Genomic DNA, 23493 nt, shown 5'->3' with positions numbered 1-23493 from the left:
TAAGAGTATTACGCCACAGGAATACAGGAAGGATAAAATGAGATTAAGCATTGAAAGTGCAAGAACAGTGCCTGGAAAGTAAGAGATGCTCAATAAATGTTAATATATATAATTAATATATATAATTAATTAAATAAATGTTAAATGTAAATGTTAAACTGTCCCTGTATTATTGGCAATACATCTAATGAAGTGAGAGGAAAATGAATAAATCCTAGATGAGTCCAAAAAGTTGATTGGATGAATCTTGAGAATGTTTAGAGACCATTCAAATGGGTCCAACCGTGTGCAGCAATGATCTGGGTCGAGAGCAACTTTACATGTCATGTAAACATTTAGATTTATAAGTACCATGTGCCACTAGAGTTTCAAAATGTAGCTTTAAATATGTAGAAAGTCAGTGGGGAGGGGCTAGGGGGAAGCTCACCAAGTGCTATGTGCATGTGTGTCCTTACCATTCTGTACTTTGCTATGATGGGAGACTACAATGCACTGATAAAAGCGTGTGTGTGTGTGTGTGTGTGTGTGTGTGTGTGCATGCGTGCACGCGCACATTTGTATAAAGAGTTGATAGAAAAAAGGTAGGAAGTCTTATAAATATGAATAGGTTTATATGGTTACATGGCATGAATGTAGGCACAGAAATGGCCTGTAGATTTCATTTTATTATTTTATTTTATCTTATCTATTTTATTTTATTTATTTTTTTTTGTGGTACTGGGGATGGAACCCTTCTCCGGGCTACACTCCCAGACCTATTTTATACTTTTTTATTTGGAAACAGGGTCTCTTCAGCCAGCGCGACTGGCTTCGAACTTGCACGATCCTCCTGTCTTCAACTCCCAAGCACGGGGATTACAAGCATGTGCCACCACGCCCGGTGTTAAGTTTTATTTTTTAAACCTATTTTATGGTACTGAAGATTGAACATAGGAACATTATACTTCTGAACTACATCTCCAGCTCTTTATTTACTTTTTTAAAAAAAATTGAAACAGAGTCTCAAGTTACTACATGCTAGCCTCAAATTTCAATCCTCCTATCTCAGCCTCCCAATTCTGGGATTAGAAGTGTGTGCCACCACATCCAGCTCTGTAGACTCATTTTAATATAAGGATTGGAAAGCATATATGCCATTGCTTCAACCCAATGAATATTTTTAAATATTAGAAAAATTAAATTAAAAATACAAATTAAACAAAAAATTACTTTGAAACACAGAGAGTTCATCTTTAAGTAGTCTGAATTTTTAGTTTAGTATTTTTTACACGGTTAAGAAACAGTCAAGTTCATTTTTAACAAAAGAAGAGTTTTTTATTTTTTATTTTTTGATGGTACTGGGGTTCCTGAAAACCCTTCTACCTCCGGGCTATACTCCCAGACCTATTTTATTACTTTTTAAATTTGGAAACAAGGTCTCATAAGCCAGCGTGGGTGGCTTCGAACCTGCACGATCCTCCTGTCTCTGCCTCCCAAGTGTGGGGATTACAAGGGTGTGCCACCACACCCGGCACAAAATAAGATTTTAAACAACTTATAAAACTAATGTGTGTCTTATTTTTTGTATTATCAAAGGGAACTAAAAGTACATGTGCACACAACCCTCCAAAATAGAAATGTTCACACAGTATCATTTCAGATTATAATTATACCTGATTGGAGTGGTTTTTGTTTGTTTGGGTTTTTTTTTTTTAATGTGTGTTATGTGTGATACAAGGGGTTAAACCCAGGAGCATTCTACCTCTCAGCCACAACCCTTCTATTATTTTTGTTTTGAAACGGAGTCTTGCTAACTACCTAACACTGGCCTCAATCTCCCTAGTACTGGGATTACTGGTGTGTACTATCATGCCTGCATTCAGATCTAAATTTTATCAAAAAATTATTCTTTATAATTATAATTATTATTATTAACACTTAATATAGAGAATAATTATTATGAATATTCACCAAAATTCATATTGCTCAAATGCTTTGAGACCCTGTTTCAAAGTAAATAGAAGTGGCTAGCTGGGCATGGTGGCACTTCTTGTAATCCCAGTACTTGGGAGGCTGAGACAGGAGGATCGCAGGTTAGTGGCCAGCCTCTGCTACTTAATGAGGCTCTCTGCAACTTAGATCCCATTTCAAAAAAAAAAATATATATATATATATACACACATATATACACTTACACACACGTATGTGTGTGTGTGTATGTATGTATATATCTATATCTATCTATCTATCTATCTATCTATCTAGGGATGTAACTTGAAGGTAGACCCTGGGTTTCAACCCCAGTACCACAAAAAAGTGGCTAGTTAATGTCCTAATAAGTGAATTAGAATAATAAATCAGCAGTAATATTTTAAAACATTGCTTCTAGTATTTTTCCTTGATTTTCACATGCCCAGAGTGAATAATTTATTTCAGGAGGATTATTTGTGTTGCCAGAGTAGTTTAAACACTGGTTCAGCTGAAGGCTTCCTGGTCCCCAGGGCACCTGTGAACACTTGGCTGGACATCACTGGGCAGGCCTGACCCCGGGGACCCCTCGTGGCAGGCAGAGGAAGTCGGGCAAGAAAGAGTGTCCTCATGGCAGGAGGGCATGCCTGCCAGCACAGACTACTGGGAAGAAAGAAGGCTAAACGAAGCACAAATAGCTGCAGACACATTCCAGGAAATCACAGGCAGGGGAGTCACCAAGCCAAAGTTGTCAAATCTTGGTTTGTTTGATTTTGGAGGTGAGATGAAAAGACAGGAACTGTCTTTTGGTCCTTCATGGAGCAGACGAGTGGAAATATCATGCTTCAAGAGTTTCCGGAAAATGATGAATAAAACTAGGATTTAGCAAAGGATTTACATATAGAAAAGGTATAAGTAAGTATGCATCTTGATCCCTTTTTTTTTTCTTTTTAAAAGAATTGTGATTTGGTGCATGCCTGTAATTCCAGTACTTGGGAGGCTGAAAGAGAAAGACTGCAGGTTCAAGGCCAGCCTAAGCAACATAACAGGACCCTATTTCAAAATATAAATGGTCTGGGAGTGTATCTCAGAGGTAGAATTCCCCTGGTTCAAAAATTCACATTAATTAGAAAGATAATTAATTAATTTAAAAGATTGTGATCAAGTATATGTAACATAAAATGTATCATTTTGGGGTGTACAATTCATTGGCATTCATAATGTACAACTACACCGTCCATTCTTTTAATTAACTGAGAGAAGTTATTTTTTAAAACTCTAACTTCATTCACAGAACATTTCCTGATTTAGAGACTAAAGTCTTCTCAGTTTAATTAGATGAAAAGTATGTAATACAGCATGAAGAATGACCCTCAGTTCAATCCTCAGTACAACAAAAGAATTTTTTTCTACAAAGAAGCAGTATTTTTTAAATAACAATTTAGTAATAATAGGTAAAAAGCATTTTTTCTCGTTTCAATATACATGAGTTTCATTTGATGCCACAAACTATTAAAGATTTAGGACATATTTATTTATTGGGTTTTTTTTTTGTGTGTGTGTGTGTGGTACTGGGGTTCCTGGAAGCCCTTCTACCTCCGGGCTACACTCCCAGACCTATTTTATACTTTTTATTTGGAAACAGGGTCTCTTGAGCCAGCCAGGCTGGCTCCGAACCAGCGCGATCCTCCTGTCTCCGCCTCCCAAGCGCGGGGATTACAAGCATGCGCCACCACGCCCAGCTAGGACATATTTATTTAGTCTAGGTTGTAAGATACTTTGAAATACAGAAGCTGTGCCAAGCTATTTGAAGTAGGTTATTCTCTGATGGTGTCCTCGTATCTAATAAAGTAAGCATCCTACAGTTGATCATGTAAGGAGTTATCCACCAGCTAAAGAAAGTAATTCAAGACCTTAAATTTGTTTTCTTTTCATTTCCAATTGAGAATCAACAGAAAAAATAGAAACTCAGATAAATGGACAAAAGTACTAAACTGATTATTCACAACTACACTTACAGCAACAATAACGATTGAAGAAATCAAATTTGAATAAAATAGATATTGATTTGTGATCTATTAAATTACAAATTATTAAATATTTTATTAGATTTAGTAATAATTTTTGTTTACTTATTTGTGTTTGTGAGTTTTAAAAAACACTAACAAGGAATTTGTGTGTTGTGGAGCACACCTATAATCCCAATATTTGAGAAGCTGAGGCAGGAGGATCGTGGATTTGAGGCCAGAGAGCTATAATTTAGCTATACCATGTTTCAAAAATAAAACATGGCTGCCGAGCGTGGTGGCGCATGCTTGTAATCCCCGCGCTTGGGAGGCAGAGACAGGAAGATCGCGCAGGTTCGAAGCCAGCCACGTGCGCTGGCTTAGGAGACCCTGTTTCCAAATAAAAATGTAAAAATAGGTCTGGGAGTGTAGCCCGGAGGTAGAAGGGCTTTCAGGAACCCCAGTACCACAAAATAAATAAATAAATAAATAAATAAATAAATAAATAAAATAAAATAAAAAATAAAACATGGCTATGGTCAGAGGTTGGATGCTCCTGGGTTCAATTCCCATTACCAACAAACAACTCAAAAAACTCTGATCAGAAACTCTTTTTACAACTACCCAACAGTATTTGAGAGTACTCTATCAGCTAATGAGCTCAATTTGTTCGTGTTAAAGCGATTGAAGTCAGACAGTAGAAGCAGTACATTGAGCTGGCTAAACATGGCTTTATTTGCATCTGACATATTCTGCATCTATCAAGAGATTAATAGGCATATCTCTTATTTTTTCATACTCAGGAGAAAAGGAAAATGACACAGAATTCCCACAAATGCATAAGGGGACATTTCTATTGAGCAGTTAGTACATCTTACATGTTGTTCTCAAGTACTTTATACCTGTCATCTCCTATTATCTCCTGTCATTACAGTGGTGAAGCTGAGGAGAGCTTTTTAGTTAGGAACAATGCTGCCTAACAGAGATCAATGTACAACAAAAAGTGGCGTTACCTGGTGTGGTGGCGATGCCTGTAATCCCAGCACTTTGGAGTTGGAGATCAGTGTATTGCAGGTTTGAGGCCAGCCTTGGCAACTTAGATGACCCTGTTGCAACATTTTTTAAAGATAGTGTTAATCACTCTTGAGTTCAATCTCACTACACCACACACACACACACACACACACACACACACACACACACACACACACAAATGCGTCATTAAAATTAAGACTTATTTATTAAGATTAAATCACTAGACTGCTTTTATTGTTCTTAGATTGTTAGGATGATCCCGAAGTTTAGTAATGTAGACGAGGAGGCCTCATTTATCCTGCATGTCTTATGACTGACTCACTAGTGGCCTTAGGAAAATCATTTTACATTTATGAGTGTGTTTGCTTGCTGTTAAGAGTAAACTAAGAATATACTGTCTTTGTGGATTATACTAAGAACTATATGAGAAATTTTACTAAGAAATTGTGACTTTTTCAGATAAAAAGGGTAGAAAAGCACTGATTTCATAATATAAGAAATCTGTTTGGGACTTGTGTGACTCTGACATGATCTAAAAGATAATTGGAGACTCTTTCTGAACCTTCTTTGTTAGACTACAATCAAAATTGGTTTAATTCCAATGTTCTCTGACCGGCTAACAAATGGTACAGTGGCCTCTGAGCAGCTCTGTGACACCAGCCAGCTTTTCTGAGGCAGAAGGTACTCAGGAGGGATCAGTTTTCCTTAGTTCTGGGCTCTGCTATTTTTCAAAAGATATTTTATCCTAAATCCTTTTTAAAGTGTAGCTTTAGTTTCTCAGAAAAATTGGGTGGAAGATACAAATATCTCCCTTACACTCTTTCCCCACATAGCACAGCCTCCCCATAGAGTGGCCCACTCTACAGCTGGTGAGTCTCCAGAGTTACGTCCATTATGACCCAGAGTCCACACTTTACATTACAGTTCACCATCTTAGGAAGGTTGTATGTATGTAGAAATTTGTCAGTTTCTTCTAGATTTTTTATTTTGCTGAAGTATAGTTTTTCAAAGTATTTTTGATAATTCTCTGGATTTCCACACTGTCAGTGGTAATATCTCCTTTTTTATGTCTTATTATAATAATTTGAATTGATTCTCTCTTTTTCTTAGGTTGGCTAGTGACTTATTTATCTTATTTTTTATTATTTTATTTTGTGTGTGTGTGTGTGTGTGTGTGTGTGTGTGTGTGTGTGTGTGTGTTACTGGGGGGGGGACGCAAAGGTTTCCTACCTCTGGGCTATACTCCCAGACCTATTTTTATATTTTTTTGGAATCAGAGTCTCACTAAGTTGCTGAGAGCCTCACTAGGTAACTGAGGCTGGCTTCGAACCTGCTTGATCCTTCTGTCTCAGCCTCCCAAGTGTGGGGATTACAAGCGTGCACCACCATGCCTGGCTATTTGTTTATTTTTTGAGAAACCAGCTTTCGGTTTTGTTGATTTTCTGCTTTTTTTTTTTTTTAATTCTCTACTTCTTTGATTTTTGCTCTGGTTCTAATAATTTTCTGTGTTTTTGGGTTAGGCTTTTCCTGTTTTCAAGTGCTTTGAGGTGTGACTTTAGGTTATTTGGTGATTTTCTGTTTTTCCAATGTGGGAACTCAGTGCTATAAATTTTCCTCTTGAGACTACCTTCAAGGTGTCCCAGAGGTTTTGATATGTTGTGTCTATATTTTTGTTTGTTTCTAGGAAGTTTTAAATTTTACCCCTTACTTTTCTCTGACTAGTTTCTTATTCATCACTGTGGTGTTCAGTCTTTATGTATTTATGTGGCTACTCTGGGTCTTCTTATAGTTGACTCCTACTTTCATTCCATTGTGGTCTGAAAGACACAAAGGAGTATGTCACATTTTCTTTAATTTGCTAGTGCTCATCTTGTGGCCCAGGATGTGGTCAATTGACGGGTCCAGCCCCACAGCGGCGGGGCTGACAAGATGATGAGTACCGACAGCCCGATCACCACACGGAGCCGGGAGATTTGTCAAGCAAGATCTCATTTATTTTCCTTTAGGCAACCCAATTTAAAGCAAAAAGGCAAGGGGGGATTTTCCGGTCAGGAAACTATTCTAACCTATCAAACTAAAGGTAGCGGGGGCAAGGAGACGTCCCTTTGCATTCGCTCGGCGCTATTTGTTGCAGGTCTACTCATCGGAAGTTCTGGTGGTTGTGCAGACCTGTGTTCGTTACATGTAGCCCATTCATCGGAAGTTTTGACAGCGCGATCGCTACATGTAGCCCATTCATTGGAAGTTTTGACAGGCAGCCAACGCACTTGGCGCTACCTGTCATCTGGCGGTTGAGCAGACCCCAACAGTCAATTTTGGAGATGGTTTCATGAGCAGGTAAGAAAAATGTGAACTCTGCTGTAGTTAGGTATATTATTCTGTATGTGTCTAATAGGTCCATTTGGTTTATGATGTTCTTTAGGTCTGAGGCATCTTTACTGACCTTTTCTCTAGACGATTGGTCTAGTGGTATGAAGGAGTGTTGACATCTCCCAGTATTATTGTATTGGATCTATGTGCGACTTAATGTCACAAAGAGTTTGTTTTATGAAAGTAGCTTCACCTATGTTTGGAGCATAAATGTTGACTATCATTATTTCCTCTTGCTGGATTATTCCTTTTACCAGTAAAAAAAATACCAGCTTTGTCTCTTCTGATAAGCTTGGGCTTGAATTTTAACTGGTCTGATATCACAGACAACTTTGTACTGCTGCTTGTCTTTGAGTTCCATTGGCATGGATTACCTTACTCCAACCCTTCACGTTTAGTTGTGAGTATCTACATGTAAAGTGTGTTTCTTGCAGGCAGCATATAGGTAGATTGTGATTTTTAATCCATTTTGCCACCTTATATCTTTTGATTGGGAAGTTGAGGTCATTTATACTCAGTGTGATTATTAAGAGATGATTGATTTTCAATTCCTAACATTTTGAGTTTTAACTTCTGTTTGAGGTAGTGTTTGCTCTTCTTTGTTTAGTTCTTTGTTTAATGAAAATTCTTATTTCTCTGGTTCTGGCATTTATTACTTATTTCTTCTGTGTACTTAATTTATTTGTGTATTGTTTTCTAGTGCTGATTTGGAAGACATAAATTCTTTCTGTTTCTGTTTGTTGGGAAAATTTTCTGTAAAATTTGAGAGATTTTTTTTCTGGGTAGAAAATTTTGGGCTGTAAGTTTTCTTTTAGAGTTTGGGATATGCTGCTTCAGGCCCTGCTGGCTTTTATAACTTGGTTTGGAAAGTCTGGAGTGATTTTAATTGGCTTGTCTCTGAATGTATTTTGCTTTTGTTACCTTTTATATTCTCTCCTTGGTCTCTGTGTTAGTCAGTTTGGCCATTATGTGATATGGTGAACCTTTATTCTAATCTTGTCTAAATGGGGTCCTGTATGTTTCCTATATTGGTGTATGGACCTGCTTTTCTATGTTTGAAAAAATTTTTTATATTATTTATTTGAAAAGATTGTTGATCCCTTTGGATTCACGTTCTATTCCCTCTTCTATGTCTATTATTCTTAGGTTAGCTGTTTTAAAATTGGCCCATATCTCTTCATTTGACAGTTCATGCTGTCAAATTATTTTTTCTAAATTATATACTATACATTTATTTATTTATTTTATTTTTTATTTTTGGTGGAACTGGGAATGGAACCCAGGGGCCTTCTACCTCCGGGCTATACTCCCAGACCTATTTTATATTTTATTTGGAAACAGGGTCTCTTAAACCAGCTGAGGCTGGCTTCGAACCTGCACAATCCTCCTGTCTCAGCCTCCCAAGCACGGGGATTACAAGCGCGCGCCACCACGCCCGGCTCTATACATTTCTTTTTTATGTGATCTTCTAAGAGTGAGATTCTATTTTCAATGTGGTCTAGTCTACTGTTTATAGTTTGTATTGATACAGTTACTTCAATTATCACATCCTTCACTTTCTGCAGAGTTTCTTTCTCATTCCTGTTCAGGGTGTCAGATTATTTGTTTATTTGTTCTTTTTTTTCAGGCTCCCTCTCAATTCTTTTCTGAACTGTGTAATTTCTACTATTACAGTTTTGATTTGTCTTTTTGGTGATCTCTGCAATTCTGTGTTGATGAGTTCTGTTATTGTGGAGTTGTGGGAGCTCATTGTTTCTTCTGCTATTCTGCCTTCTCATGATTTCTTGTTTGCTTGTATCTTGGTTACTTTTTTTTTTTAGGGAAATTCTACCTCTGAGCTAAACCTTCAGTCTTATTTTATTCTTTATTTTGAAACTGGTCTCATTAAGTTGCAGGTGACCTCACTAATTAGCTGAGGCTGGTCACAAACCTGAGATCTTCCTGTCTCAGCATCCCGAGTACTGAGATTACAAGCATGAGCCACCATTCCCAGATTTTTTGTTGCTTTTGATAGCTTCCTCTCACTCTGTAGATGTTAGCTGGTATATACAAGGGCAAGTTGTGTTGTATTCATTGGTGAAGGTTGAGTGAGAAGGAAGATGCTAAAGTAGTAAGTGCAAGAATAGGTTAAAGTAACAGATGGAATTGAGTAGAAAGAGAGTTTGAGTGTAGAAAGGTAATAAATATAGTAGATATTAGAGATAATAAATATATAGGATAATTCTAGTAACCAGTGTAAAGGACTTGGGTATAGTGATATAATGTGGATTTAACACAAGACAAAGAAAAGAAAAGAAAAAATGGGTGGAGAAAATAGAATAGATATAAGAGGGAAGAAGCTTGTAAAAGAGGCAGGAAGAAAGCAAAAAGCAAGCACACACACAAAATAAAACAAAACAAAACAACAACAACAAAACAAAGCAACCCTATAAATATATTAGTATAAATCAGATTTGACCTCTGCAGTCCTCCTGGGACTGCATGAATTCTTTCAGCCATTTAAGGTTCACTTTTTATATTATGTTCTCAGGCATGTTCCAAGTGCTCTCATTTGCTCTGTAACCTATAGCAATAATGTCAGTTTGTGGCCCCACTTTTTGGTCTCCTTCAATGAGTGGGACTCTGGCTTGGTTTCTCTCTCTGTCTCTGCCAGTGCCGAGTGCCACTGGTGCCTTTCCTGCTGCAAGCCTGTGTCTCTGAGCTCTCCATATGCCCCGTCCCTCAGTCTCTTTCTGTCTACGCAGGCAGCCAATATCACTGGGGCCAGATCCAGTGTAAGTATGGGTCTCTACACTTTCCACAGACCCTGAGCCTGAGTCTCTCTCTACCTACATATGTGGCGGGTGCCAATGGGACCAGACCCAGTGTATATTAGGGATTCATGTTCTCCAGAGATAGGGCTGGGTTGGTCTGACTTCTTTTGGTCACCATGATAGGATGGTCTGTGGTGATCCTTGGAGGCCTTACTAGGGTGCTGCGCCCTGAGGACTGTAGGCCTATTTGCCTGATTGGTTCTGGGGGCTGTCTGCCAATTTGTGCCTCTGCTGTGTCTGACAGCAGACTTCTTCCTCACCTTCCTCAAGGTGAACTGCAAAGTCTCAGACCTTGCAAGTCACCTGCTTGCTGCACGAATCTCTGTGGCTGAGCTGGGAAAGTCTCCTGTGGGGAGGTTCTAGCTGGGAATCCAAGCAGTAGTATTTCTGTGGCATGTGAGGCAATTAGTCAACTGCATACAATTCTGATGAGCTGAAGCTGCTTACTTTGCATCAAGTTGTTGGCTCTTTACTGGGGGTCTCTGGTGGCTGCAGTACCTGTAGTCCCAGCACAGTAAGGCAAGATGGCCCTGCTGTGCCCTGGGCCACAGCAGTTTCCCAGGAGAGGTGGATGGGGTACTTTTCTATTCTTTATTCTGTCTTCTGGCTTTGTTTTTGTTGCCTTTCAATTTTTTGCTAGTTTTTTTTTTCTCTTGTCAAAACAGTGTTTTCATGTTGATAGAGATTGAGTGTCAGTGCGGCTAAGCTGAGCGGCTTCCCTCAGTAACCATATTCCTGGAAGTCTTATCAATACCAATCTCAAAAACATGTTCAGGGAGGGGGAGGTAGTTGGGTGGGATCTGAAGGAAAACACATCAAGCACTGTATGTGTGTTTCTTTCACTCTGAACCTCATTATAGTGTATAATTATAATGTATGGTCAACTATGTATCAATAAAAATATAAAAAAAAGTGCAACCAGAACTCACTGGACCACACTCAGGGAAGGAAGAAGACCGGACCCAGGACATACAAAGGAAAGTAGAAGAGTAGTCAGACGAGGGCCATCAAGAAGGCATGGTGATAGAGTTTGGAGGTGAACTAGAGGGGCTAGGGGGTTGGGGGAGCAAGATCCATGCAGTGAAAACAACATGATGGACCCACAGGGGGCCTCACACCAGAAGTACTGGGAACACCTGGGTAGAAGTGGCTTGCATGTTGGGGGACAGATGAGGCTACTTAGAGGGTGTCATAGGATCAGGCTTGCACAGTGCTTGAATCCTGGCCTCGGGTCACTTCTCTAAGTCTGGTGACACCAAAGTCATTATATTGAGCCTAGGCATGATCCTAGGTGCTAGCAGGTGCTGAATAAAGAATGGTTGCATGATCATTTTAGCTCATGAAACTCTGCCCCATTATTTGTGTTGTTTAGATTAGCAGTGCAAATGTATTTGAAGGGCTTAAAACATGGTTAGATTCAGAGTATAAGAGTCAGTGAAGCAAAATATGGTTAGAGCATCAATATAGGGTGTTGGGTACCCAGACTTCCTCTTCTGGCTTGATTACTTACTATGACTTTGGGCAAGATTCTTTACTTTTTGTGTTATCTATACTTGGTAATTCTTCTTCTTCTTTTTTTTTTTTTTTTTGTGTGTGTGTGTGTGTGTGTGTGTGTGTGTGTGTGGTCCTGGGGTTCCTGGAAGCCCTTCTACCTCCGGGCTGCACTCCCAGACCTAATTTTTGTTGTTGTTTTGTTTTGTTTTTGGAAACAGAGTCTCTTATGCCAGCGCGGCTGGCTTTGAACCTGTATGATCCTCCTGTCTCCGCCTCCCAAGCGCGGGGATTACAAGCGTGCGCCACCACGCCCGCCCTTGTACTTGGTAATTCTTATAGCACCAAACTGGCACGGTTAACAGGAGGGTAAAGTGAGTTTACATGTGCAAAGCACCTTGCCCAACGCCTCGTAACACTTGACAGTAATAATTCGTAATTAACAAATGTCAAAAATTATTACTAGCCAGGCGTGGTGGCACATGCTTGTAATCCCCGTGCTTGGGAGGCTGAGACAGGAGGATCGCACGGGTTTGAAGCCAGCCTCAGCTACTTAGTGAGGCTCTCAGCAACTTAGTGAGATCCTGTTTCCAAATAAAAAATATAAAATAGGTCTGGGAGTATCGCCTGGAGGTAGAAAGCCTCTGGGTTCCACCCCTAATACCACCCCAAAAAATAAATATTATAATAATATAAGTTATGACTAAATAATTATTGACCAACATAGTTGAGACCCCGAGAGCTCTGTTCCCACCTGAAATTCACTCCTTTCCTGGCCTACCTTTCATTCAAGTGTGATCAGTGTAACGCTGGGATAGGATTTACATGATAGACACCAGTATGGACATTAGAAGCACTCATCGACATTCCAAAAGTTTAGATAGCTCTTCTTCTTCCTTAGAAGTACATTGGGTTATTCATATATAAACCTGTGTGACTGTCTGAATTATGTTCTAGAAGACCAAAGAAAGAAAATATGACCTAGGTGTGCACTCAGGAGGGTTTTCATGCCATTCACTGCTTTTTTTTTTTTTTTTTTGGAAGATGGATTGTTTCTTGTTTATTGGATATCTGCTTTCAGACATGCTGCTCAGTTGCCCAAACAGCATGTGTTTTTATGTTCTGAAAAACTATCAAGCAACAGTGTAAAACAACAGACCTGGCTGGGAAGCTTTCACTTTTAAAGAGTTTCCAAGCACCCTGCCCTTTTCCTAAAGGACTCTTTTCCCTTTTATGGATGAGCACCAGGCTCCAAGACAGTGTAAATAGAGCTTCCTGTTCCAGGGAAGTGCTGGCTCCTGCAGGAGCCCAGGGGTCCTTTGGGAACAGTTGATAGGAACTATGAGCTGTGTGTGACCTGAGGCTTAGGAGCCAGCTGAGCCAGAAGGGAGGGAAACACATTTCACAGCCCCTTTGTGCAGATCTCCGTCCCAGAAGCACTTCTGGGAAAGTAAGTTTGGTGCCATACACACAGTACTTGCAAAGAATGGCAGGGAAGCTGGCCGAACTCAAGAGGATCATTCCCACATTAGATGCCTAAATCCTGGACCTGGCTGTCTGGAGGAACCTAGAGATCTCTGAAATTCCCAAATTCTGTGCTTCAAATAAATGGGCCGGGAGACCTTTTTTTGCCTGGCATGTGTGAAGTCCTGGGTTCTATCCCCAGCAACATAGACACACAGACACACACACACACACACACACACACACACACACACACACAGTAAAAGCTAAAAACAGAAAGAAAGCAAATTGATCCTGTACATCTTACTGCTAGTCCAACAGCAAATGTACACTTAGTGTTCACACATTAAGGACATGAAAATTTAAATATTTTATTCTCCCTTGGACCTTAATATTTCCCTATTTTTAAGTGATAATAACAAAAAGCACTATTTCTGTGACGAAGTTGATGTTCCATTCAATCTCATAATTTTGATTTTTGACTTTTTGTTGAAATATATTCTATTTTTATTTTTATTTTTTATTTTGTTGTACTGGGGATGGAACCCAGAGGCATTTTACCTCTGAGCTACACCCCCAGCCATATTTTTTATTTTGAAACAGGGTCTCATTGAGTTGCAAGGGGCCTCACTAAGTAGCTGAGGCTGGCTTTGAACCTGTGTGATCTGCCTGTCTCAGCCTCCCAAATGCTGGGATATCAAGTGTGCGCCACCATGCCCAGCTTCACATGTATTCTAGACTTATCATCTGAGGCCTTTAGAGAATTTGAACTCAATCTGTAGCTTTATTCTTTGGCCAGACATGAGGATTGCAGGATGAACTGAGGCTCTTCATCTGAAGCTTTCTTTTTAAGCAGAAATAAAGTCCAGGCATTGAGCTTGCTTCTGTGAAACAAAATCAAGAAAATGACAACAAATGTTAGCTATAATAAAGAAGTGCAAAACTTGTATTAGAAAACTACAAAACACTATTGAAAGAAAAAGTTAAAGTTCTAAATAAATAAAAAGACATCCCATGCTTACAGATTAGGAGACTAGGAGACTGAATAGTGTTAATATGGGAATATTCTTCCAGTTGATCTAAAACTTCAACTCAATTCCTATCAAGTTCCGGGCCAGGTACAGTGGCACATACCTGAAATATCAGTGATTCTAGAGGATAAGACAGAAAAGTCGTAGGTTCAAGACCAGTTCTAAAATTCATCTGGAAGTTCAAGGAACTGAGAATAACCAAAACAATCTTCAGAATAAGAACAAAGTTGGAGACCTTACACTTCTGAATTTTCAAGTTTATGATAAAGAAATAGTTTTCAGGGAGGGATGTACTAGCATAAGCCTTGACATATTAGGTGAGCACACAGAATTGGGAGTTGATGGTCAATTGCTTTTTTATTTTATTTTTTATTTTTGGTACTGGGGATTGAACCTAAAGCCATTCTATTTCTAAGCAATACTCCAGTCCAATTTTTTATTTCTCATTTGGAAAAAGAGTTTCACTAGGTTTCTGAGAGCCTTGCTACATTGCGTTGCCACGGCTGGCTTTGAACCTGAGATCCCCCTGTCTTAGACCCAGCAGTCATTTGCTTTTTGAAAAGAATAACAGAGTAATTCATTGGGGGAAGGTATGGAATATGTAGTATTTTCTTTTTGTGTGTGTGGTGTTGAGGATTAAATAGTGTTTTCACTAAGCAATGATGAAATAAATAGATATACACATGACAAAGAATAAAGTTGGACTTGGACCTCACACCACATAAATATATAAACTCAGAATTTATCATAAATCTAAATGTAAGAACTAAAATTATAAAGTCATGTAGGAGAAAACATAGGTGTGAGTCTCTTTGTGGCCCAGGACAGGGTGATAGTTCTTGTAGAAGACACCAAAAGCCCAAGCAATCACTTAAAAAACATAAGTTGAACTTGACAAAAATTTAAAATTTTTGTAATTCAAGGAACATGATGAAGAGAGTAAAAAGGCCATCCTTAGAATGGGAGATAATTATTTTGAAAATCAAATATCTGATAAGAGACTTGTATGTAGTACATATGAAGAACTCCTACAATTAAATAATAAATAGATGACTCAACAACAACCCCCCTCAACAACCCAATTAAAAAATGGCAGCCAAGCATGGTGGCGCACTCTTGTAATCCCCGCGCTTGGGAGGTGGAGACAGGAGGATCATGCAGGTTCGAAGCCAGCCGCGCTGGCTTAAGAGACCCTGAGACCCTGTTTCCAAATAAAAATATAAAAAATAGGTCTGGGAGTGTAGCCCAGAGGTAGAATGAACCCCAGTACCACCAAAAAAAAAAAAAAAAAAAAAAAAGGCAGCTGGGTGTGGTGGTGCATGCCTGTAATTCCAGCACTTGAGAGGCTGAGACAGGAGGTTGTAGACCAGCCTCAGAAACTTAGTGAGACCCTGTTTTAAGATTTTAAGAAATACAGCTGGAGTTTAGCTCAGAGACAGAATGTCCCTGGGCTCAATCTCTAGGACCACACACACACACAAAGTGGGAAAATCACTAAAACAATATGGCTTCAAAAATGATATAGAAATGGTGATTATCCACATGAAGGCTGCACATGTTTATGGGGCTGTGGGTATTGCTCAGTGGCAGAACATGGACCTACTTAGCATGTACTAGGCTCTTGTTTCCAACCCTAGTGACCCCTCCAAATGTTTAACATTGTTAATAATTAGGGAAATGCAAATTCAAACCAAAATGATACATTTCACATCTATTTAGATGAGTGTTTAAAAGAAAACACCTGGGTGTAGTGGCAGATGGCTTTACTCCCAGTACTTGGGAGGCTGAGAGAAAGATTGCAGGTTGGAGGCCAGCCTGAGCAAGTAGGGAAACTCATAAACCTAGCAAGACTTTGTGTTCAAAATAAAAATGAAGACAAAATAGGGCTGGGGTGTAGGTCAGATTAAATCCCCAGTATCACAAAAAAACCCACAAACCTAAACATAGAATTACTGTCTGATCCTGCAACCACACTTCTGCAGATACTAAAACGAAGTTAAAGTAGGGAATTCAAATGGGTATTTGTACCCAATTATACACAATAACCAAGAGTGAAAACAATCCAAGTGCCAAACAATTGGATGTATGAATACAAAAAATTGTGATTTATGCATATCTGCATAATGAAATATTACTCAGTTTTATAGAAAAAGGAAATTCAGGCACAGGCTACAATGTGGATGAATCTTGAGGACATTATACTAAGTGAAATCAGCCAATCACAAAAGGGCAAATATATGATTGTGCTTCTGTGTGGTACCTAGAGGAGTCCCAAGAAGCAAAAAGTACAATAGTGGTTGTCAGAGGCAGGGTGGTGGGAATAATAAGGAATAAGTATTTAACGAATACAGAATTTCAGTTGGGAAAGAGAAAGAGTTCTGGAAATCAATGTTATTTAAGTCACACTGTGATAGTACTTAATTTCACAGAACTATAGACTTGCAAAATGGTTAAATGGTAAATTTAATTATTTAACTTAATCATGTGATTATATACATATATAAAAGAATGACTTAAAACATAGTAAGGACAAATAAACCAACTAAAAATGGGAGGAAGAGATGTAAAAAGTCATTTCTTTAAAGGAGTTACCCCAAAAAAGTGGTCAACAAGTATATCAATAGATGCTCAGCTCCATCAATCATTAATAAAATGAAAATCAAAATTATCCTGAGAAGCTGGGTGTGGTGGTGCATACTGTAATCCCAGTACTTGGGAGGCTAAGACAGGAGGATCACAGATTCATGGCCAGCCTCAGCAAGTATTGAGGCACTCCACAATTTAGTAAAACCCTGTTTACAAATAAAAATTAAACAGGGCTGGGGTTGTATCTCCAAGGTAGAAAGCCCCTGGGTTCAATCCCCAGTAACACACACACACACACACACACACACACACACACACACACACACACGACAGATAACTTGTTAATGAGGATATGGAGAAACTGGAATTTTTATATGCTATAAAAAGGGTAAAAGGGTGGAGTCATTTTAGAAAAGAGTCTAAGAAGTTCCTCAACAGTTAACTATGATCCAGGTAAAAGGTTAATAGCTAACATATGATCCAAGTATCTCACTCCTAGCTAGATTCCCAAGGAAAATGAAAACATATGGCCACACACAACTTAGGCACAAATGTTCCCATTAGCATCACGTAGCCCCAAAGTGTAAAAACTCAATCTTCACCAATTGATGAATCAACCAATAAAATATAGTGCACACAGAGTGGGAGGATAAGCTGTAATAAAGTACTGATATGGACAAGACCACAGTAAAGACTGGAGCCAATCCCAGCACACCATGACTTCACTATACAAAACATCTAGAACTACAAATGAATCATAGACAGACTAGTAGCTGCCTAGGTCTGCAGGAGAGGACTGGGAGTGGGGTGCTGGTGGGACAATGGTTTCTTTTTGGGTTGATGAAAATATTCTAGAATAGATTATAATAATGGGCATACCACTATGAATATACTAACCACAACTGACTGTATTCTTTAAATGGATGAATTGTAAATTGTCTCATTAAGGTGATTTCTAAAAACAACATAATAAACACAAGGTGTTTATATTTATGAGACGATTAAGATACCAAGTGGTACATGCTTATCAGATAATTTTAGAAAACTTATTTAATCTCGCTTCCCTCTTATATGTGCAAATAGAAATTAAAAATTGGAGTTATTTTTCTTGGCATTAAGAGCATCCATTGGGAGAAGGCATATTACCTCCTTTTTCCTTGGAAAAAAAAAATCAGTGTAGAATTCTATTATTCTTCTCTTCCTCTTTCCCTTCCTCTCTTCCTCCCTTTTTCCCTCCCTCTTTTTTGATACTGGATTTTTTTTTTTTTTTGGTGGTACTGGGGATAGAACCCAGAGGCCTTCTACCTCTGGGCTACATTTCCAGACCTATTTTATATTTTATTTGGAAACAGGGTCTTGCTAAGTTTCTGAGAGCCTCACTAAGTAGCTGAGGCTGGTTTTGAACCTGTGCGATCCTCCTGTCTCAGCCTCCTAAGCACTGGGATTACAAGTGTGCGCCACCACGCCCGGCTTGATACTGGATATTGATACCAGGGGCATTCTATCCCTGAGGTATGCTTTCAGCACTTTTTATTTTGAAATAGAGTCTCGCTGAGTTGCTGAGGCTGGCCTCAAATCTGCAATCCTCATGTTTCAGCCCCAAGTACTGGTGATATAGATGTATGCCACCACACCCTGTTAAAGTATTTGGTATTAATCTCATGGTTACTGTTGGTGGATATAACACACATAAAAAACTTGGGGGTTCTCATTAATTTTTAGAGTATAAAGACTCTCAAGAGCAACAAAACTCTATCATCTCAACTTCCGCACGTCCCTCACTTTACTTTCCTCAGCCTGCTGATGATATTGCTATCTCTTTCATGGACTTTGCTGAGGCTTATCTTGCCAAGACTATGTATAAATCCTATATTTTGGAATCTATTTCATGTTTGTATTTCTTATTTTGTTTGACCACCCTTAAGCCTCTTACTTTTTTTTTTTTTTTTCGGTACTGGGAATGGAACCCAGGGGCATTCTACCTCCGGGATACACCCCCAGCCCTATTTTTTATTGTTTATTTTGAAACAGGGTCTCACTGAGTTGCAAAGGGCCTCACTAAGTAGCTGAGGCTGTCCTCGAACTGCGATCTCCAGTCTCAACCTCCCTAATGCTGGGATTACAAGCGTGCGCCACCACGCTCAGCTAGCCTCTAACATTTTTGTCTACTTTCTTTTTTTCTGAAAATTTTTCTCTGTTTGATATTGCTATACCAACCCTCTAAATCTCTTCCTACCTTTCTGTCTTTCCAATCCTCTTTTTTCTTTTTTATGGTACTGGGGATAGAACCCAGGGACACTCTACTTTGGAGCTACACTCCCAGCCCTATTTTATTTTTTATTTTGAAACAAGGTCTCACTAAATTGCTGAGGCTGGCCTCAAACCTGCGGTCCTTCTATCTCAGCCTTCCAAGTACTGGGTGTACCGGCACCCAGTCACCTTTGCATTTCTTCCTCAAGGGTCCAGCTTCAGTTCTCCTCAGGGCTCCATGTGTTTTCCGTGGGTGCCTCCTTCAAATCTTTGGCTTCTGTTGCCACTATACAGTGATTTCCAAATCTTCATTTCCTTTCAGTGCTTGATATCATGCATCTAAATGCATATTAGTGTCCAACAAACATTCCAAAGGAAAAATGTCCAACTGAAACTCATAGAATATTCCTTTGCCAAACTCACTCTTTGACCTGCATGCATATTTCAGCCAGTAATATCATTATCCACTTATGTGGAAACCAAAGACAATCGCTTAAAAACAACTTGTGATCTTTAGGATTTCTCTTCTAGTGCCCTTCCCCAGTATGCAGTAGATCTATCTCCCCACCGACCCTGGCTCTGCGACAGTTGTGGATTCCTTGGACCTTGCTCCTCTCATTGATGTTCTGATCGTTATTTTCTTTGACTACAGATCAGCCCACCCTCAATTCTCCACCCAAATGCTTGTCAGACTTCTCTTTCTTTAAGCATGCAGAGTGTTGCACTTTGAGTGTTTAAAATTCTTCCGTGCTTCCTCCCCACCTACAGAATAATATCTATGTACTGTAAGCAGGCAGACATGTAGGGGCCTTCATTGTCTGCAGTGTGTCTTGCCACCCCTACTTATACCTTATTTCCCAGCCATGCCTTGGTGTGATTGTGCCATTTCCCAAATGGTTCTCCCCCCTCTCCTTCTCCTTCTCCTTCTCCTTCTCCTTCTCCTTCTCCTTCTCCTTCTCCTTCTCCTTCTCCTTCTCCTTCTCCTTCTCCTTCTCCTTCTCCTCCTCTTCCTCTTCCTCCTCCTCCTCCTCCTTCTCCTCCTCTGGTGATTGAACCCAGAAATGTTCTATGTCTGATTTACACTCCCAGCCCTTCTAATTTTGAAACAAGTTATCACTAAGTTGCTGAGGCTGGCCTTGAACCTGCAATCCTCCTGTCTCAGCCTCCCAAGTACTGGGATTAAAGGCATATGCCAGCTGGGTGTGGTGGCACATGCGTATAATCCCAGCATTCGGGAGGCTGAAACTGGAGGATCGCAGTTCACAGACAGCCTCAGCTACTTAGTGAGGACCTCTGCAACTCAGTGAGACCCGGTTTCAAAATAAAGAATAAAAAAATAGGGCAGGAGGTATAGCTCAGTCAAATGCCCCTGGGTTCCATTCCCAGACCTGCAAAAAATAAAATAAAGTAAAGTAAAGGCATATGCCATCATGCCCAGCTTTGTATATACGCTTTCTGTCAGTGAAACATCTCATGGGTCTCTTTTTGTGTTCTTGATTTTCTCCAAGTCTCTTCTTAAAGGTCATCTTCTTTCTAAGATCCCTCCAGCACGGTGCATATTTGCTTGATTTATTTTGTAATCCCCCAAATCAACACTTCTCATCAGTGCTTATCATTTCTCACTGGATTTATTCGCATCTCTAATTCCCCAGTAGGCTCAGAGTGCACACTCTGTCCAAGCCCACTGCTACGTGTGCAAGTGGGTGAGCTGGGTGGGAGAAATCAGACTAGTGCTCCTTTGCTTTCTCTCTGAATCAGCTACAGAAACATTCATTTCTCTCCTTAGCCAAATCAAGATGCAAATACTGACTTGCTTCGTCGTGCAGAAAAATGGGCACCAAATAACAGAATTTGGTGATGCGGCTTTAGCACTGCGTCCCTCTCACAGAAGGACCAAGGACTGTCTTTGTAGTAGTCTTTCTCTTTGCTTCTTCTCAGATTTGCAATGTGGACAAGAATTTAGAGGAATAAGAGAGAGGCTGGGATGAAATTACTCATAGGGAAGAAAAGGATTATCACGTAAGTTATGTGCACAGAAATGTACAGAAGGAGATGAAGGAGACAGAAACAGAAAGAAAGAAGGTTATGGGAAAGAATGTACAGAAACCAAACTGAAGAATAGTTCATTTGCTGCCAATAAGTTACTATATGGAAAAAGAAATACAGGAATGAGAGGAAACTGGGGCAAGATGCAGCTTCACCATTCTTCTCAGAGTTCAGGCCCAGGCAGGCTCCTGGACATTGTCTGGGATCCATGTACGCCTTCTTTGAATGGGATTTTTTTTTTCAATTTCAAGAGGATTTTACTCAGGAATAAGCAGAAAGTTAAAATCTGGAATATGTGTGCTGTATTTCAGAGAGGCAAAGAGACATCAAGGTTTAAAGGCAAAATAAGAAAGGTTACATGGTCTTGAAGCTCTCATTCTTGGCTACAAGGATTCATGGGGTGCTGCCAGGCCACAGTGGAATAGACACTTGCTGGGCAGATGCCCCACAGAATCACTCTTGGATAAGGTTGCAGGGGATCTTTGGGTAATGCCGTGGTTTTCCGGAAGATCTTGTAGTAGTTTTCACAGATGGGCATGCGTGCCCCTCTTTAGGTTCTCCCTACTTCATTTTGTTAGAGTGTGATGTAAGGGGCTCCATTTTAGTGCTGGTACCGTCCACAAAACCTGGACCTGGAGACTCCAAGTCACTGTCCAAGCTACTAGTTGGTGGCAAAGCTGGGGTGAGAGCTCAGCTCTGCTCCAGCTCAGGAATGGGAGCTGAATGCATGGCCAGCTGGCCTCGGGCCCTCCTGGGAGTGCGGGATTGAATGGGATTTTTGGATCAAAAGGCCAGTGCCCCCACAGGAAACTGTCTTTTCTAGATATAGGTACCACCTAGGAACATAATCTGCTGACACTTCAATCCTTTAGTAAAACTGCTCTAGTAATGATGAGTGTGCTCTAAGATGTTGATGAGAAGCCCACTGACCACAAATCATTATACTCAACTTCTTCCATTTAGTGCATTTATATAATATTTTAATAAGATTCTATGCCATATTTTAATAGTCTTTGATGTCAAAATCAGAAATAACTCTTATTCAAAGAACATATAAAACTGGGTGCCGGGCGTGGTGGCGCATGCTTGTAATCCCCGCGCTTGGGAGGCGGAGGCAGGAGGATTGCATAGGTTCGAAGCCAGCCTCGCTGGCTTAAGAGACCCTGTTTCCAAATAAAAATATAAAATAGGTCTGGGAGTGTAGCCCAGAGGTAGAAGGGTTCCATCCCCAGTACCACAAACAAAACAAAACAAACAAACAAAAAAACCGGGGTGTGGTGGCTCATGCCTCTAATCCCAGTACCTGGAAGGATCAGACAGGAGGACCTCAGGTTGGAGGCCAGCCTCAGTACCTTACAAGACCTTGTTTCAATATAAATTATAAAAAGATCTGGGGGTGTATCTTGGAGGAATAATGCCCAAGTACCGATCTCCAGTATCCATCCAAAAAAGGAAGAAAAAAAAGAACATGTAATAATCTTAGGCTATAGTTGGACATCTCAAGGAGTGGTGAACTATAAATTTAAGCACAGTTTAAAAGTGCAACAGATTATAAGGGTTGAACATACAAATCCTTCAGTTTTTTTCTTGGTATATTGTAGTCATATATCTTAATGGGGTACAAGATGGTAGAGGGATACATGAACACACCCCTCATTTAGCTCTTCCTCACTTCTCACTCTATTCCCTCCCCCTCCCTCTTTCCAATGTTTGAATCCTGCAGTTTTTAATGATTGATTTCTCCAGAACTTGAATTTTTATTAATATAAGTTGCAGAGTGAATGAAATAGATTGAAAAATTGAAAAGTGTGTTATATGGTAATGCTTTAAAACTAAAATGCTTTCCTATGAGCCTACTAGTAATACCTTCTGGCTATTGAAAGATAACCCCACATTTTATCATTTTAAAGTCAGCAGAATATACAAAAAGACAAACAGTTTGCAAATTGTGAATTACAATGACCTTTATTTTTAAAGGACCGTCCCGCTCATCATTAAAGCCCATAGAGAAATCTATTTTCAGTATATATCAAGTCAAAACTATTAGTATTTTCTTTCTTTTTAGTATTCTTCAACTACCACACTATTCACTAATTATTTAGAAACCATCTCACCAGTTTCAACACTTAAGGAGATGCCATCAGTTCCAGGGTAAAGGAAAGGAATCAGGAAGATAAAGGGGGAGGCACCTGGGAATGGATTGATCAAATTATGTTACACGCATGTACAGACATTGCACAATGAATCCCACTGTTATGTGTAATTGTAATGCATCAATGAAAAATTTTAAGAAAATGATTTCATCAGTCCTGCCCAAGATTGTCCAGGAAAGGGAGATGGGCTTGTGGGTGGAAATGAGGACAGAAGAGTCATGTTTCTGTCCAGTGTGGTGCTTGTCCTTCCTCATCCCACCGGCCTTCCTCAGTGCTGTGGGCAGGCCTCCCAGGCTCTACC

Source organism: Muscardinus avellanarius (assembly GCF_963383645.1).
Source record: "Muscardinus avellanarius genome assembly, chromosome: 4".
Classification (NCBI taxonomy): domain Eukaryota; kingdom Metazoa; phylum Chordata; class Mammalia; order Rodentia; family Gliridae; genus Muscardinus; species Muscardinus avellanarius.
The sequence above is the reverse complement of the archived record's forward strand: the minus strand, read 5'-3'. Positions refer to the sequence as shown.